The following is a 17151-nucleotide window of genomic DNA, read 5'->3' as shown; positions in this document are numbered from 1 at the left end:
CACTGTGTGAGGGGAGATGGTTTAATCCCGTGTATACAGTGTGTATTTACACTGTGTGAGGGGAGATGGTTTAATCCCGTGTATACAGTGTGTATTTACATTGTATGATTGGAGATGGTTTAATCCCGTGTATACAGTGTTTATTTACACTGTGAGGGGAGATGGTTTAATCCTGTGTATAAAGTGTGTATTTACACTGTGAGGGGAGATGGTTTAATCCCGTGTATACAGTGTGTATTTGCACTGTGTGAGGGGAGATGGTTTAATCCCGTGTATACAGTGTGTGTTCACACTGTGTGAGGGGAGATGGTTTCATCCTGTGTATACAGTGTGTGTTTACACTGTGATGGGAGATGGTTTAATCCCGTGTATGCAGTGTGTATTTACACTGTGTGAGGGGAGATGGTTTAATCCTGTGTATACAGTGTGTATTTACACTGTGTGAGGGGAGATGGTTTAATCCTGTGTATACAGTGTGTATTTACACTGTGTGATGGGAGACGGTTTAATCCCGTGTATACAGTATGTATTTGCACTGTGAGGGGCGATGGTTTAATCCCGTGTATACAGTGTGTTTTTACACTGTGAGGGGAGATGGTTTAATCCTGTGTGTACAGTGTGTTTTTACACTGTGAGGGGAGATGGTTTAATCCCGTGTATACAGTGTGTATTTACACTGTGATGGGAGATGGTTTAATCCCGTGTATACAGTGTGTATTTACACTGTGATGGGAGATGGTTTAATCCCGTGTATACAGTGTGTATTTACACTGTGTGATGGGAGATGGTTTAATCCCGTGTATGCAGTGTGTGTTTACACTGTGAGGGGAGATGGTTTAATCCCGTGTATACAGTGTGTATTTACACTGTGAGGGGAGATGGTTTAATCCCGTGTATACAGTGTGTATTTACACTGTGATGGGAGATGGTTTAATCCCGTGTATACAGTGTGTATTTACACTGTGTGATGGGAGATGGTTTAATCCCGTGTATACAGTGTGTGTTTACACTGTGAGGGGAGATGGTTTAATCCCGTGTATACAGTGTGTATTTACACTGTGAGGGGAGATGGTTTAATCCCGTGTATACAGTGTGTATTTACACTGTGATGGGAGATGGTTTAATCCTGTGTATACAGTGTGTATTTACACTGTGAGGGGAGATGGTTTAATCCCGTGTCTTCAGTGTGTATTTACACTGTGAGGGGAGATGGTTTAATCCCGTGTATACAGTGTGTATTTACACTGTGATGGGAGATGGTTTAATCCCGTGTATACAGTGTGTATTTACACTGTGTGATGGGAGACGGTTTAATCCCGTGTATACAGTATGTATTTGCACTGTGAGGGGCGATGGTTTAATCCTGTGTATACAGTGTGTGTTTACACTGTGATGGGAGATGGTTTAATCCTGTGTACACAGTGTGTATTTACACTGTGAGGGGAGATGGTTTAATCCCGTGTATACAGTGTGTTTTTACACTGTGAGGGGAGATGGTTTAATCCTGTGTGTACAGTGTGTATTTACACTGTGAGGGGAGATGGTTTAATCCTGTGTATACAGTGTGTATTTACACTGTGAGGGGAGATGGTTTAATCCCGTGTATACAGTGTGTATTTACACTGTGAGGGGAGATGGTTTAATCCCGTGTATACAGTGTGTGTTTACACTGTGAGGGGAGATGGTTTAATCCCGTGTGTACAGTGTGTGTTTGCACTGTGAGGGGAGATGGTTTAATCCTGTGTATACAGTGTGTGTTTACACTGTGATGGGAGATGGTTTAATCCCGTGTATACAGTGTGTGTTTACACTGTTAGGGGAGATGGTTTAATCCTGTGTACACAGTGTGTATTTACACTGTGAGGGGAGATGGTTTAATCCCGTGTGTACAGTGTGTTTTTACACTGTGAGGGGAGATGGTTTAATCCCGTGTATACAGTGTGTGTTTACACTGTGAGGGGCGATGGTTTAATCCTGTGTACACAGTGTGTATTTGCACTGTGAGGGGCGATGGTTTAATCCCTTGTATGCAGTGTGTATTTTCACTGTGATGGGAGATGGTTTAATCCCGTGTATACAGTGTGTGTTTACACTGTGTGAGGGGAGATGGTTTAATCCCGTGTATACAGTGTGTGTTTACACTGTGAGGGGAGATGTTTTTATCCCGTGTGTACAGTGTGTATTTACACTGTGATTGGAGATGGTTTCATCCCGTGTATACAGTGTGTATTTACACTGTGAGGGGAGATGGTTTAATCCCATGTATACAGTGTGTATTTACACTGTGAGGGGAGATGGTTTAATCCCGTGTATACAGTGTGTATTTACACTGTGAGGGGAGATGGTTTAATCCTGTGTATACAGTGTGTATTTACACTGTGATGGGAGATGGTTTAATCCTGTGTATACAGTGTGTATTTACACTGTGAGTTGAGATGGTTTAATCCCGTGTATACAGTGTGTATTTACACTGTGATGGGAGATGGTTTAATCCTGTGTATACAGTGTGTATTTACACTGTGAGGGGAGATGGTTTAATCCCGTGTATACAGTGTGTGTTTACACTGTGAGGGGAGATGGTTTAATCCCGTGTATACAGTGTGTGTTTACACTGTGATGGGAGATGGTTTAATCCTGTGTATACAGTGTGTATTTACACTGTGAGGGGAGATGGTTTAATCCTGTGTATACAGTGTGTATTTACACTGTGAGGGGAGATGGTTTAATCCTGTGTATACAGTGTGTATTTACACTGTGATGGGAGATGGTTTAATCCCGCGTATACAGTGTGTATTTACACTGTGATGGGAGATGGTTTAATCCTGTGTATACAATGTGTTTTTACACTGTGAGGGGAGATGGTTTAATCCCGTGTATACAGTGTGTATTTACACTGTGAGGGGAGATGGTTTAATCCTGTGTATACAGTGTGTATTTACACTGTGAGGGGAGATGGTTTAATCCTGTGTATACAGTGTGTTTTTACACTGTGAGGGGAGATGGTTTAATCCCGTGTATACAGTGTGTATTTACACTGTGATGGGAGATGGTTTAATCCTGTGTATACAGTGTGTATTTACACTGTGAGGGGAGATGGTTTAATCCCCTGTATACAGTGTGTATTTACACTGTGAGGGGAGATGGTTTAATCCCGTGTATACAGTGTGTATTTACACTGTGAGGGGAGATGGTTTAATCCTGTGTATACAGTGTGTGTTTACACTGTGATGGGAGATGGTTTAATCCCGTGTCTACAGTGTGTATTTACACTGTGATGGGAGATTGTTTAATCCCGTGTATACAGTGTGTATTTACACTGTGAGGGGAGACTGTTTAATCCCGTGTATACAGTGTGTGTTTACACTGTGATGGGAGATTGTTTAATCCTGTGTATACAGTGTGTATTTACACTGTGATGGGAGATGGTTTAATCCTGTGTATACAGTGTGTATTTACACTGTGAGTTGAGATGGTTTAATCCCGTGTATACAGCGTGTGTTTGCACTGTGATGGGAGATTGTTTAATCCTGTGTATACAGTGTGTTTTTACACTGTGTGAGGGGAGATGGTTTAATCCTGTGTATACAGTGTGTATTTACACTGTGAGGGGAGATGGTTTAATCCTGTGTATACAGTGTGTGTTTACACTGTGATGGGAGATGGTTTAATCCCGTGTCTACAGTGTGCATTTACACTGTGATGGGAGATTGTTTAATCCCGTGTATACAGTGTGTATTTACACTGTGAGGGGAGACTGTTTAATCCCGTGTATACAGTGTGTGTTTACACTGTGATGGGAGATTGTTTAATCCTGTGTATACAGTGTGTATTTACACTGTGATGGGAGATGGTTTAATCCTGTGTATACAGTGTGTTTTTACACTGTGTGAGGGGAGATGGTTTAATCCCGTGTCTACAGTGTGTATTTACACTGTGAGGGGAGATGGTTTAATCCCGTGTGTACAGTGTGTGTTTACACTGTGAGGGGAGATGGTTTAATCCTGTGTATACAGTGTGTGTTTACACTGTGATGGGAGATGGTTTAATCCCGTGTATACAGTGTGTGTTTACACTGTGAGGGGAGATGGTTTAATCCCGTGCATACAGTGTGTATTTACACTGTTAGGGGAGATGGTTTAATCCCGTGTATACAGTGTGTATTTACACTGTGTGAGGGGAGATGGTTTAATCCCGTGTATACAGTGTGTGTTTACACTGTATGATGGGAGATGGTTTAATCCCGTGTATACAGTGTGTGTTTACACTGTGTGAGGGGAGATGGTTTAATCCCGTGTATACAGTGTGTGTTTACACTGTGAGGGGCGATGGTTTCATCCTGTGTACACAGTGTGTATTTGCACTGTGAGGGGCGATGGTTTAATCCCGTGTATACAGTGTGTATTTACACTGTGTGAGGGGAGATGGTTTAATCCCGTGTATACAGTGTGTATTTACACTGTGTGAGGGGAGATGTTTTAATCCCGTGTATACAGTGTGTGTTTACACTGTGATTGGAGATGGTTTAATCCTGTGTATGCAGTGTGTATTTACACTGTGATGGGAGATGGTTTAATCCCGTGTATACAGTGTGTATTTACACTGTGTGAGGGGAGATGGTTTAATCCCGTGTGTACAGTGTGTATTTACACTGTGTGAGGGGAGATGGTTTAATCCCGTGTATACAGTGTGTAGTTACACTGTGTGATTGGAGATGGTTTAATCCCGTGTATACAGTGTGTATTTACACTGTGTGAGGGGAGATGGTTTAATCCCGTGTATACAGTGTGTATTTACACTGTGATGGGAGATGGTTTAATCCCGTGTATACAGTGTGTATTTACACTGTGTGAGGGGAGATGGTTTAATCCTGTGTATACAGTGTGTGTTTACACTGTGATGGGAGACGGTTTAATCCTGTGTATACAGTGTGTGTTTACACTGTGATGGGAGATGGTTTAATCCTGTGTATGCAGTGTGTGTTTACACTGTGAGCGGAGATGGTTTAATCCTGTGTATACAGTGTGTATTTACATTGTGTGATGGGAGATGGTTTAATCCTGTGTATACAGTGTGTGTTTACACTGTGAGGGGAGATGGTTTAATCCCGTGTATACAGTGTGTATTTACACTGTGATGGGAGATGGTTTAATCCCGTGTATACAGTGTGTGTTTACACTGTGACGGGAGATGGTTTCATCCCGTGTATACAGTGTGTATTTACACTGTGACGGGAGATGGTTTAATCCCGTGTATACAGTGTGTGTTTACACTGTGTGATGGGAGATGGTTTAATCCTGTGTATACAGTGTGTATTTACACTGTGTGATGGGAGATGGTTTAATCCCGTGTATACAGTGTGTATTTACACTGTGTGAGGGGAGATGTTTTAATCCCGTGTCTACAGTGTGTATTTACACTGTGTGAGGGGAGATGTTTTAATCCCGTGTATACAGTGTGTATTTACACTGTGTGAGGGGAGATGTTTTAATCCCGTGTATACAGTGTGTATTTACACTGTGTGAGGGGAGATGTTTTAATCCCGTGTATACAGTGTGTATTTACACTGTGTGAGGGGAGATGTTTTAATCCCGTGTATACAGTGTGTGTTTACACTGTGATTGGAGATGGTTTAATCCTGTGTATGCAGTGTGTATTTACACTGTGATGGGAGATGGTTTAATCCCGTGTATACAGTGTGTATTTACACTGTGTGAGGGGAGATGGTTTAATCCCGTGTATACAGTGTGTATTTACACTGTGAGGGGAGATGGTTTAATCCCGTGTATACAGTGTGTATTTACACTGTGTGAGGGGAGATGGTTTAATCCCGTGTATACAGTGTGTAGTTACACTGTGTGATTGGAGATGGTTTAATCCCGTGTATACAGTGTGTATTTACACTGTGTGAGGGGAGATGGTTTAATCCCGTGTATACAGTGTGTATTTACACTGTGATGGGAGATGGTTTAATCCCGTGTATACAGTGTGTATTAACACTGTGTGAGGGGAGATGGTTTAATCCTGTGTATACAGTGTGTGTTTACACTGTGATGGGAGACGGTTTAATCCCGTGTATACAGTGTGTATTTACACTGTGATGGGAGATGGTTTAATCCCGTGTACACAGTGTGTGTTTACACTGTGAGGGGAGATGGTTTAATCCTGTGTATACAGTGTGTATTTACACTGTGATGGGAGATGGTTTAATCTCGTGTATACAGTGTGTATTTACACTGTGAGGGGAGATGGTTTAATCCTGTGTATACAGTGTGTGTTTACACTGTGAGGGGAGATGGTTTAATCCCGTGTATACAGTGTGTATTTACACTGTGATGGGAGATGGTTTAATCCCGTGTATACAGTGTGTGTTTACACTGTGACGGGAGATGGTTTAATCCCGTGTATACAGTGTGTATTTACACTGTGAGGGGAGATGGTTTAATCCTGTGTATACAGTGTGTGTTTACACTGTGAGGGGAGATGGTTTAATCCCGTGTATACAGTGTGTATTTACACTGTGATGGGAGATGGTTTAATCCCGTGTACACAGTGTGTGTTTACACTGTGAGGGGAGATGGTTTAATCCTGTGTATACAGTGTGTATTTACACTGTGATGGGAGATGGTTTAATCTCGTGTATACAGTGTGTATTTACACTGTGAGGGGAGATGGTTTAATCCTGTGTATACAGTGTGTGTTTACACTGTGAGGGGAGATGGTTTAATCCCGTGTATACAGTGTGTATTTACACTGTGATGGGAGATGGTTTAATCCCGTGTATACAGTGTGTGTTTACACTGTGACGGGAGATGGTTTAATCCCGTGTATACAGTGTGTGTTTACACTGTGTGAGGGGAGATGGTTTAATCCCGTGTATACAGTGTGTATTTACACTGTGACGGGAGATGGTTTAATCCTGTGTATACAGTGTGTGTTTACACTGTGTGATGGGAGATGGTTTAAACCTGTGTATGCAGTGTGTATTTACACTGTGTGATGGGAGACGGTTTAATCCTGTGTATACAGTGTGTGTTTACACTGTGATGGGAGATGTTTTAATCCTGTGTATGCAGTGTGTGTTTACACTGTGAGGGGAGATGGTTTAATCCTGTGTATACAGTGTGTGTTTACACTGTGAGGGGAGATGGTTTAATCCCGTGTATACAGTGTGTATTTACACTGTGATGGGAGATGGTTTAATCCCGTGTATACAGTGTGTGTTTACACTGTGACGGGAGATGGTTTAATCCCGTGTATACAGTGTGTGTTTACACTGTGTGAGGGGAGATGGTTTAATCCCGTGTATACAGTGTGTATTTACACTGTGACGGGAGATGGTTTAATCCCGTGTATACAGTGTGTGTTTACACTGTGTGATGGGAGATGGTTTAATCCTGTGTATGCAGTGTGTATTTACACTGTGTGATGGGAGATGGTTTAATCCCGTGTATACAGTGTGTATTTACACTGTGTGAGGGGAGATGTTTTAATCCCGTGTATACAGTGTGTATTTACACTGTGTGAGGGGAGATGTTTTAATCCCGTGTATACAGTGTGTGTTTACACTGTGATTGGAGATGGTTTAATCCTGTGTATGCAGTGTGTATTTACACTGTGATGGGAGATGGTTTAATCCTGTGTATACAGTGTGTATTTACACTGTGTGAGGGGAGATGGTTTAATCCCGTGTATACAGTGTGTATTTACACTGTGAGGGGAGATGGTTTAATCCCGTGTATACAGTGTGTATTTGGACTGTGTGAGGGGAGATGGTTTAATCCCGTGTATACAGTGTGTATTTGGACTGTGTGAGGGGAGATGGTTTAATCCCGTGTATACAGTGTGTATTTACACTGTGAGGGGAGATGGTTTAATCCCGTGTATACAGTGTGTATTTACACTGTGTGAGGGGAGATGGTTTAATCCCGTGTATACAGTGTGTAGTTACACTGTGTGATTGGAGATGGTTTAATCCCGTGTATACAGTGTGTATTTACACTGTGTGAGGGGAGATGGTTTAATCCCGTGTATACAGTGTGTATTTACACTGTGATGGGAGATGGTTTAATCCCGTGTATACAGTGTGTATTAACACTGTGTGAGGGGAGATGGTTTAATCCTGTGTATACAGTGTGTGTTTACACTGTGATGGGAGACGGTTTAATCCCGTGTATACAGTGTGTATTTACACTGTGATGGGAGATGGTTTAATCCCGTGTACACAGTGTGTGTTTACACTGTGAGGGGAGATGGTTTAATCCTGTGTATACAGTGTGTATTTACACTGTGATGGGAGATGGTTTAATCTCGTGTATACAGTGTGTATTTACACTGTGAGGGGAGATGGTTTAATCCTGTGTATACAGTGTGTGTTTACACTGTGAGGGGAGATGGTTTAATCCCGTGTATACAGTGTGTATTTACACTGTGATGGGAGATGGTTTAATCCCGTGTATACAGTGTGTGTTTACACTGTGACGGGAGATGGTTTAATCCCGTGTATACAGTGTGTATTTACACTGTGAGGGGAGATGGTTTAATCCTGTGTATACAGTGTGTGTTTACACTGTGAGGGGAGATGGTTTAATCCCGTGTATACAGTGTGTATTTACACTGTGAGGGGAGATGGTTTAATCCCGTGTACACAGTGTGTGTTTACACTGTGAGGGGAGATGGTTTAATCCTGTGTATACAGTGTGTATTTACACTGTGATGGGAGATGGTTTAATCTCGTGTATACAGTGTGTATTTACACTGTGAGGGGAGATGGTTTAATCCTGTGTATACAGTGTGTGTTTACACTGTGAGGGGAGATGGTTTAATCCCGTGTATACAGTGTGTATTTACACTGTGATGGGAGATGGTTTAATCCCGTGTATACAGTGTGTGTTTACACTGTGACGGGAGATGGTTTAATCCCGTGTATACAGTGTGTGTTTACACTGTGTGAGGGGAGATGGTTTAATCCTGTGTATACAGTGTGTATTTACACTGTGAGGGGAGATGGTTTAATCCCGTGTATACAGTGTGTATTTACACTGTGTGATGGGAGACGGTTTAATCCCGTGTATACAGTGTGTGTTTACACTGTGTGATGGGAGATGGTTTAATCCTGTGTATACAGTGTGTATTTACACTGTGTGATGGGAGATGGTTTAATCCTGTGTATACAGTGTGTATTTACACTGTGTGATGGGAGATGGTTTAATCCTGTGTATACAGTGTGTATTTACACTGTGAGGGGAGATGGTTTCATCCTGTGTATACAGTGTGTATTTACACTGTGAGGGGAGATGGTTTAATCCCGTGTATACAGTGTGTATTTACACTGTGACAGGAGATGGTTTAATCCCGTGTATACAGTGTGTATTTACACTGTGAGGGGAGACGGTTTAATCCCGTGTATACAGTGTGTATTTACACTGTGAGGGGAGATGGTTTAATCCTGTGTATACAGTGTGTATTTACACTGTGTGATGGGAGACGGTTTAATCCCGTGTATACAGTGTGTATTTACACTGTGAGGGGAGATGGTTTAATCCCGTGTATACAGTGTGTATTTACACTGTGAGGGGAGATGGTTTAATCCTGTGTATACAGTGTGTATTTACACTGTGATGGGAGACGGTTTAATCCCGTGTATACAGTGTGTATTTACACTGTGACAGGAGATGGTTTAATCCCGTGTATACAGTGTGTATTTACACTGTGACAGGAGATGGTTTAATCCCGTGTATACAGTGTGTATTTACACTGTGACAGGAGATGGTTTAATCCCGTGTATACAGTGTGTGTGAAAGCCCCTTCACGATGGGGTTTCACATCACGAAAACTTCGCCCCCACAGACAGGCCCATGGTCATTTTCCAATCTGTTGGAATGGTCAGATGGGAGATTGTCTGACTCTCTGATCAGTTAATCAGCCCAATCCTCCCATTTGGACAAAGAACCATATTCAATAATTGATCAGCCGCATTCCATCTGCTAAGAAATTTCTTGCCATCATGTCGCATTATTTGATACAGTCAGAATGTTGATTACAGTCATAAGAACATGGGAGCAGGAGGAGGCCATTCAGCCCCTCGAGCTTTGTCTGTCATTCAGTTGGATCATGGTTGACCTGTGTATTAACTCCATCTACCCGCATTGGTTCAGTAACGCTTCACATCCTCCTTGCCTATCAAAAATCGATCAATCTCAGTGTTGAACTTTTCAATTGACCCCCAGCCTCAAGAGCTTTTTGGAGGAGAGAGTTCCAGATTTGCACTGCCCTTTGTGTGAAGCTCCCTGATCCATGGTTAGATTGTCCCAGTGTCCATCGTAAAGCTGAGACCTGGAAACCATCACCCCCAGACTCGCACATCGGGCTCAATGCTGTAAGATCGGGTTATAGAGGACAAAAGAAAGATCTGCATTTATATAGCACCTTTCACAACCTCGCGATGTCCCAAAGCGCTTTACAGCCACTGAAGTACTTTTTAAAGTGTCCTCACTGTTGTAATGTAGGAAACGCAGCAGCCAATTTGCAGACAGTCAGGTCCCACAAACAGCCCTGTGGTTATGACTGGATAATCAGTCTTGGTTGAGGAGAATTCCCCTGCTCTTCCAATTGTGCCATGGGATTCTTTCACCTCCTGCTGAGAGGGCAGGTGGGTCCTCAGTTTAATGTCTCACTCAGAAGACCTCCCTCAGTCCTGCACTGGAGCGTCGGCCTGGATTTGGTGCTCGAGTCTCGAGTGGGACTTGAACCCGTGACCTTCTGACTCAGAGGGTCAGAGTGCTACCCACTGAGTCATCCTAAAGTGGGGAGGACTTTCTTCAACAACAGCAGAATCTCAGCGCGAGTTAAACAGGGGATACATGTCCAGGCCGGTTCAGGACTCCGAGGCATGTCAAGGAAAGGCTGGATTGGCGGTTAAATGGGGAACAGGTTGCAGGTCGAAGGGGTTCTGGCCGACAGCCAGCCAGTCACCGAGTGACTCGAAAATGTCTGTATCGGGTGTTAACAGTTATTAAACAGTGGATTAAAACGCTGCCTAGCTTTGTACAAAGCCCATGGGATAATTGTCACCGACATAAAGCGGGAATCGAACATGTGGACTCCTGCTGTCATTGGCCACGGCATTCCTGGTGTAAAGAGGGGAGATCACTCTGTGTTCCTGCCCCTGAGAACCACCCAGTCAATCCTGCTGGAAAGGGCATGGAGCAAGGCCAGGCTTGAGCTTGGCTGTGATGGAATGTTGGCCTTTATCTCAAGGGCTGGAATACAAAGGGGTGGAAGTTATCTTACAGCTGTACAAAGCTCTGGTTAAACCCCATCTGAAGTACTGTGTTCAGATCAGGGCACCGCACCTCAGGAAGGATTTATTGGCCTTGGAGGCAGTGTGACGCAGATTCACCAGAATGATACCAGGGCTAAAAGGGTTAAATTATAAGGACAGGTTGTATAGACTAGGCTCGTATTCCCTTGAGTATAGAAGATTAACGGGTGATCTGATTGAGGTGTTTAAGATAATTGAAGGATTTGATAGAGTAGATAGAGAGAAACTAATTCCTCTGGTGGGAGAGTCCAGAACAAGGGGGCATGACCTTAAAATTAGAGCGAGGCCGTTCAGGGGTGATGTCAGGAAGCACAAAGGGGAGTGGAAATCTGGAACTCTCTCCCCCAAAAAGCTGTTGAGGCTGGGGGTCAATTGAAAATATCCAAACTGAGGTTGATAAATTTTTGTCAGGCAAGGGCATTAATGGTTACAGAACCAATGCAAGTAAATGGAGTTAAGATACAGATCAGCCATGGTCTAATTGAATGGCGGAAGTGGCCCGAGGGGCTGAATGGCCTCCTCCTGTTCTGATGAGGGGGGGGCTCCCTCTACACGGCCTTAGCTGCAACCTTAGAAAAGTGCCCCTTACTGCCCCACACCAGCTCTCCTGTAACCTCTCGGAATGAGACTGCTAATTTAGTACCAAATGAGGGCCATCGTTCTTCAATGGGCCCGTGCGCCTGAGATTGTCCATTTCTGATCAGACCCTTAACATAGGAACAGGAGGAGGCCATTCAGCCCCTCGAGCCTGTTCTGCCATTCAATTAGATCGTGGCTGATCTGTATCTTAACTCCATTTACTTGCATTGGTTCTGTAACCCTTACTACGCTCCCCTAACAAAAATCCATCGATCTCAGTTTTGAAATTTTCAATTGACCCCCAGCCTCAACAGCTTTTTGGGGGAGAGAGTTCCAGATTTCCACTCCCCTTTGTGCTTCCTGACATCACCCCTGAACGGCCTCGCTCTAATTTTAAGGTTATTCCCCCTTGTTCTGGACTCCCCCCACCCACCAGAGGAGATAGTTTCTCTCTATCCACCCTGTCAAATCCTTCCATCATCTTAAACACTTCAGCAGACAGAGGAGGATTTTGCCCCCACTGGATTTTAATGGCCGTTGTTTAGCCCACCCCGATGGCGTCCCTTTGCGCCTGATACGCTATTCTGTGTCTCTCCCCGCAGACTGCACAGCGCAAGATCCGAGAGATCGTGCACCAGGTCAAGCAGCAGGGACAGAAGCAGCGGGCGGGAGCCACGGCCTCTCAGCGCAGTAAGTGAAGTGAGGCAGCGCTGGGGACGCGAGCAACAGCTGACGAATGTAGCCCTTCCAACACACGGACACACGAGACCGACAGGCCGGGAACGAACCAAAGAAACGACAGACGAATGAAACAAAAAAAAAAAATCAAGGATGTTTGCAGCAACCAAAAGGCTGTGGCTCTGCAGATCGCGGCAGGGGATTTGTTCGGAGGTAACCAGTGACTGCCGGCGGTCCATCCACAGTCTGTCTGAAGAATCTCTCACATTACTCTGAAAAAAACGATGCTATTCCTTTTTGTTGGGTAACCTAGGCTGAATTGTAGACCATTCAGGCAAATGGAGCAGGCACTTGGGCCGTGGTAGTGTGAAGAGGGGGGGTTTTTTTATAATAAAATTGAAACTAGTTCTGGTTTAACACTGCTTTGTAGATAACACGTGCATTTTTTTTGTTTCATTTTGTTTGCTTTTTTTCTGAGGAGAGATTAAATCATATCTTTAAGGCCAGAAATCATCGCTTGTCGAAAGTTTATTTTTTTGGAAGTCGTGCAGAGAGAGAGAGAGAGAGAGAAGAGGGCGGGACACCAAAAAGAGACGGCCCTTCTGGTCAGTGAACTGTTTCTCCGTCTGATTGTTGAGGTAACCAGAGCTTGACAGTGAGACTTGAAGCTGATTTGTTTTGGGGCCCATGTGTGTACCAGCAAGACGGAGACTGTCTCCAAGATGTTTAACCTTTCTGTCGCACTCTCTCACGACAGTCTCACTCACGATCCTTGTTCCAGAGTCACTCTAAATACAGTGACTGGCTTGTCATTCTTACCACTCCTTATCATGGGGAAGAATCACTTCCACCTTGGACGATATATACGACGCACGTATATACATATAGATGGGTTCTACATGTATAACGTAGGTAAAACAATACACATATAGACTTCAATGATGTACGTCCTAGCTTTTTGCGAGGGGGATGCAGTTTGTTTTCATTTGCTACTGGGACACTGCTTCAAATTGAAGTGTTTTTACTTTTTCAATGTTTTTAGGTCAGTCACATGAAGCCGTTTGTTCCCTGTCCTCCTCTTCCTCCTCATCTTCCTCGCCTAGAAGTGGCATCGGTTCGCATTGTTGCCTTATTCTTTAAACATGGCAAAATCACGTCCACGGCTTTAACCAGGCAGGGCGCCTAGGCTTCAGACTGTTTGTCCGTGTTGGTCTGCTGAGACAATAATGCCCCCACCCCCCCACCGGGTTGAAGCGATCGTACATCGATTACCCTGGGAATACTTACAGAGACGTCCCTGGCAAAAGACTTTTTAGTCCAGCAGCAATTTGCCAGATTGAAGTCAGCCCCACGATATTTTGTTTAAAGGGGAGGATTTGCTGATTCTCAACTCCCAAGCCGTCGGAGGCAGCAGGCGTCACAGCCTGATTCCACCTTCCCCAGTCAGTGAAAACAGCAATTCTCACTCCTTCGAGATCGTCATGTGATCACTGCCAAAGGTTCCGCACTCACCCGGCAACCCCTTGTTTTGTGAGGGAAAGAAAGCCCACACATGCCCTCTGTCGAATCATAGAAAGTTACGGCACAGAAGGAGGCCATTCGGCCCGTTGTGTCCGTGCCGGCAGAAGAAGAGCTACCCAGCCTAATCCCACTTTCCAGCATTTGGTCCGTAGCCCTGTAGGTTACGGCACTTCAGGTGCACATCCAAGTACTTTTTAAATGAGTTGAGGGTTTCTGCCTCTCCCACCCTCTCAGGCAGTGAGTTCCAGACCCCCACCACCCTCTGGGTGAAAACATTTCTCCTCAGCTCCCCTCTAATCCTTCTACCAATTACTTTAAATCCATGCCCCCTGGTTATTGACTTCTTTGCTAAGGGAAATAGATCCTTCCTATCCACTCTATCCAGGCCCCTCATAATTTTATACACCGCAATTAAATCTCCCCTCAGCCTCCTCTGTTCCAAAGAAAACAACCCCAGCCTATCCAATCTTTCCTCATAGTTAAAATTCTCCAGCCCTGGCAACATCCTCGTAAATCTCCTCTGTACCCTCTCTAGTGCCTCGGCTAATAAAGGAAAGTATTCCATAGGCCTTCTTATCTACCCGTCCTGCTACCTGCAGGGATCTGTGGACATGCACTCCAAGGTCCCTCACTTCCTCTACACCTCTCAGTATCGTCCCATTTATTGTGTATTCCCTTGCCTTGTTTGCCCTCCCCAAATGCATTACCTCACACTTCTCCGGATTGAATTCCATTTGCCACTTTTCTGCCCACCTGACCAGCCCATTGATATCTTCCTGCAGTCTACAGCTTTCCTCCTCACTATCAACCATGCAGCCAATTTTTGTAACACCTGCAAACTTCTTGATCAAGCCCCCCACATTCAAGTCCAAATCATTAATATATACCACAAAAAGCAAGGGACCTAATACTGAGCCCTGCGGAACCCCACTGGAAACAGCCTTCCAGTCGCAAAAACACCCATCAACCATTACCCTTTGCTTCCTGCCGCTGAGCCAATTTTAGATCCAACTAGCCACTTTCCCTTGGATCCCATGGGCTTTTACTTTATTGACCAGTCTGCCATGTGAGACCTTGTCAAAAGCCTTGCTAAAATCCATGTACGCTACATCAAACACGTTACCCTCATCGATCCTCCTCGTTAGCTCCTCAAAAAATTCAATCAAGTTAGTCAGACACAACCTTCCCTGAACAAATCCATGCTGACTGTCCTTGATTAACCCGTGCCTTTCTAAATGACGATTTATGCTGTCCCTCAGAACAGAATCATAGAAAGCACGGAAGGAGGCCATTCAGCCCATCGAGTCCGCACCGGCTCGATGCAAGAGCAATCCAGCTAGTCCCACTCCCCTGGCCTATCCCCGTAGCCCTGCAAATATTTTCCTTTCAAGTACTCATCCAGTTCCCTTTTGAAGGCCATGATTGAATCTGCCTCCACCACCCCCTCAGGCAGTGCATTCCAGATCCTAACCACTCGCTGTGTAAAAAAGTTTTTCCTCATGTCACCTTTGGTTCTTATGCCAATCACCTTAAATCGATGTCCTCTGGTCCTTGACCCTGCTGTCAATGGGAACAGTTTCTCTCTATCTACTCTGTCTAGACCCTTCATGATTTTGAATACCTCTATCAAATCTCCTCGCAACCGTCTCTGTTCCAAGGAGAACAACCCCAGCTTCTCCAGTCTATCCACGTAACTAAAGTCCCTCATCCCTGGAACCATTCTGGTAAATATTTTCTGCACCCTCTCTAAGGCCTTCACATCCTTCCTAAAGTGCGGTTCCCAGAACTGGACACAATACCCCAGTTGTGGCCGAACCAGTGTTTTATAAAGGTCCATCATGACTTCCATACTTTTGTACTCTATGCCTCTATTTATGAAGCCCAGGATCCCATCTGCTTTTTTAACCACTTTCTCAACCTGCCCTGCCACCTTCAACGATTTGTGCACATATACCCCCAGATCTCTCTGTTCCTGTACCCCTTTTAGAATTGTACCATTTAGTTTATATTGCCTCTCCTCATTCTTCTGACAGAAATGTATCACTTCGCATTTTTCTGCGTTAAATTTCATCTGCCATGTGTCTGCACATGCCACCAGCCTGTCTTTATCCTCTTGAAGTCCATCACTATCCTCCTCACTGTTCACTACACTTCCAAGTTTTGTGTCATCTGCAAATTTTGAAATTGTGCCCTGTACTCCCAAGTCCAAGTCATTAATATATATCAGGAAAAGCAGTGGTCCCAGCACCGACCCCTGCGGAACACCACTGTACACCTCCCTCCAGTCCGAAAAACAACCGTTCACCACTACTCTCTGTTTCCTGTCACTTTGCCAATTCTGTATCCATGTTGCTACTGCCCCCTTTATTCCATGGGCCGCAAACTTGATGATAAGCCTATTATACAGCACTTTATCAAACGCCTTTTGAAAGTCCATATACACCACATCAACTGCACCGCCCTCATCTACCCTCTCTGTTATCTCATCAAAAAACTCTTATCAGGTTAATTAAACATGATTTGCCTTTAACAAATCCATGCTGCCTTTCCCTAATCAATCTACACTTGTCCAAGTGACTGCTAATTCTGTCCTGGATTATTGTTTCTAAAAGTTTCCCCACCACTGAGGTTAAACTGACTGGCCTGTAGTTGCTGGGTTTATCCTTACACCCTTTTTTGAACAAGGGTGTAACATTTGTAATTCTCCAGTCCTCTGGCACCACCCCCGTATCTACGGATGTTTGGAAGATTATGGCCAGCACCTCCACAATTTCCCCCCTTACTTCCCTCAGCAACCTCGGATGCATCCCATCCGGACCGGGTGACTTATCTACTTTAAGTACAGCGAGTTTTTCTAGTACCTCCTCTTTATCAATTTTTAGCCCATCCAGTATCTCAACTGTATCTTCCTTTACTGAGACTCTGGCAGCATCTTCTCCCTCGGTAAAGACAGATGCAAAGTATTCATTTAGTACCTCGGCCATCCCCTCTGCCTCCATGAGTAGATCTCCTTTATGGTCCCTAATTGGCCCCACCCCTCCTCTTACTACCCG

At 44.3% G+C, this 17151-nt stretch overlaps 1 long non-coding RNA gene across 1 annotated transcript in view; it reads left to right on the top strand.

Moving 5' to 3' along the window:
• The window catches only part of LOC137309163 (uncharacterized), a 48360-nt gene extending 35366 nt beyond the window's left edge, over nucleotides 1–12994 (top strand). Inside the window, exon 2 of the long non-coding RNA XR_010959774.1 lies at nucleotides 12502–12994. This is a non-coding gene — a long non-coding RNA (uncharacterized lncRNA). The remainder of the gene's footprint in view (nucleotides 1–12501) is intronic.
• The last annotated feature ends 4157 nt before the right edge of the window (nucleotides 12995–17151 follow it).

Source organism: Heptranchias perlo, unplaced genomic scaffold (assembly GCF_035084215.1).
Source record: "Heptranchias perlo isolate sHepPer1 unplaced genomic scaffold, sHepPer1.hap1 HAP1_SCAFFOLD_151, whole genome shotgun sequence".
NCBI classification, from domain to species: domain Eukaryota; kingdom Metazoa; phylum Chordata; class Chondrichthyes; order Hexanchiformes; family Hexanchidae; genus Heptranchias; species Heptranchias perlo.
This window is presented reverse-complemented; position numbering and strand designations above follow the sequence as displayed.